Source organism: Meles meles, chromosome 8 (genome assembly GCF_922984935.1).
Source record: "Meles meles chromosome 8, mMelMel3.1 paternal haplotype, whole genome shotgun sequence".
Taxonomy (NCBI): Eukaryota; Metazoa; Chordata; class Mammalia; order Carnivora; family Mustelidae; genus Meles; species Meles meles.
In genome coordinates this window covers 79,814,352-79,816,717 of record NC_060073.1, presented here as the reverse complement: position 1 = coordinate 79,816,717, position 2,366 = coordinate 79,814,352, and the positions used below count along the sequence as shown (strand labels likewise).

Below are 2,366 nucleotides of genomic sequence, written 5' to 3'. Positions count from 1 at the left end.
CTCTCTCTCTGCCCCTCCCCTGCTCTCTTATCTCTCTAAGAGAAATGAATAAATCTTTTTAAAAACTTGTAGCAAAAAGTAATAAAATATAAAAACATGTAAGGAAAAAAATCACCATGTGCACAAGTCAGCAGACACAGTAAATATCAGGATTTGAGCCCTAAAAACTTGAGACAATGGAATTGAAACCTAAGAGATATGACATAGTATATTTAAATTGATGAATGAAGAAAGAAACCCAAAGAAAAGGGTGTCACTATGAAAAACAATGGGTAGATATCTTAAAATAGAATTTCTAGAAATAAAAAAATGAAAAATATAAAAATAAAAAAATACAATTTTATTTTTTTAAAAGAAAAAGAATTGTGAATCGTGGATGCACCAAATAGCTTATTAGACACTGAAAAGAGAACAAGTCAACTGGACAAGAGATATGATCCATCCCCTGGGAGGGGCCATTGCTTGTGCACAGGGAAGGTGATCCTCATTCTGCAGGCCCAGCAGACCACGGGGCCTGACTAGCACCATCAAGCCTGAATGAAAACCCATGGACAAGTCCAAATGTGTTGTTAATGAAGAACATCAACTTGGCTCTAGTTTGGGGCCATTTGGTTACTAGAGAATTTTCAGATATTGCACTAAGAGTTTTCATTCTATTGGGCTCACTGATTTGCTGGGTGGATTTATTGCTTGAAATTGGGACAATTATTAATCACCTTGGGAAAATGTTCTTGGTCCCCTTGTGGGTGAAATCCCTACCAGCATCCTATATGTTAGCTTGAACTCTGCAGATCTTACTCCACTTTCACTTATTTATATGATAATTTCAAAGATGTAATATTGGTTGCTACCATTCTTATGTCAGATATTGCATTCTTCCAACTCTGAGAACACTTCCTAAGTATTTCAATCCTTGCTGTGTCACTGCTAAATGAAAACCAACATGCATCAGCAACATAAACACAGCAGTCCAGTTAATCTTGGTGGTTTCTTTGGCAGCTCTGGTTTTCAATTATGCTGACAGTATTTAACTTCAGATACTGTGGTGTTTCATATTTTGCAACACAGCTGCCTCAGCTTATAGTTACCATCATGTCCAGAATGCTGGTCAGGAGAAAAATGTAGATCAAAGTCATCCATCATCACTAGGAAGGAAGTGGTATGCACCCCTGGCCCCAGGCCCACTTGGAAATCTATAGGAATTTGCCATTTTAGTGTTCAGCCTGAAAAAGGACCTGTCAGAACAAACCATGTCATCAAAATTGAAGTACTACATATTGAAAATAAGCTTCACCATGATGTGCAGAATTTTCATGTATTTTTTAAAGATTTTATTTATGTATTTGACAGAGAGAGGGAACACAAGCAGGGGGAGCAGGAGAGGAGAAGCAGTCTTCCTGCTCAATGTGGGAGCATGAGCTCAGCACATGAGGGAGCTCAATGTGGGGCTCAATCCCAGGACCCTGGGATCATGAACTGAGCCAAAGGCAGAGGCTTAACAACTAAGCCACCCAGGCACCCTTCATGTATTTTTTTTTTTTAAGATTTTATTCATTTATTTGAGGGTGGGGGTAGAGAGACAGAGATCACAAGCATGGGGGAGGTATAGAGAGAGAAGCAGACTCCCTGCTGATCAGGGAGCCAGATGAGGAACTTGATCCCAGGACCCTGGGATTGTGACCTGAGCCAAAGACAGAAGCTTGACCAACTGAGCCACCCAGGCACCCGTGATGGATTTTTAAATGCAAATAGAACTGAGCATAGCATTTTATTTGGGGATTCTTGATTAATTTACAAAATAACAATTATTCCAGTTACTATCAATCTTTTTTTTTAAGATTTTTTATTTTATTTGTTCAACAGAGAGAGAGATCACAAGTAGGCAGAGAGGCAGGCAGAGAGAGAGGGGGAAGCAGGCTCCCTGCTGAGCAGAGAGCCCAATGTAGGGCTCCATCCCAGGACCCTGAGATCATGACCTGAGCCGAAGGCAGAGGCTTAACCCACTGAGCCACCCAGGCACCCCACTATCAATCATTTTTAAATACATTTTAAAAAGTAGTCCAGTATATGGAAACTAAAATCATCACTTCTTCTAAAATAGAAATTAGATGAGTCACAAAGCACTACGGAATTTTTTTTTTTAAGATTTTATTTATTTGATAGCAAGAGAGACAGTGAGAGGGAGCACAGGCAGGGGGGAGTGGGAGTGGGAGAAGCAGGCTTCCCACTGTGCAGGGAGCCCGATGCGTGGCTCAGTCCAAGGACCCTGGGATCATGACCCGAGCTAAAGGCAGACACCTAATAACTGAGCCACCCAGGTGCCCGAGCACTAGGAATTTTGTGTGTTTAAATACATATCTTATGCA

General features: G+C 40.7%; 1 pseudogene; it reads left to right on the top strand.

Annotated features, from left to right (window-relative positions):
• The first annotated feature begins 533 nt into the window (after positions 1 to 533).
• Positions 534 to 1,199, top strand: LOC123948804 (annotated as a pseudogene).
• Positions 1,200 to 2,366: the final 1,167 nt, after the last annotated feature.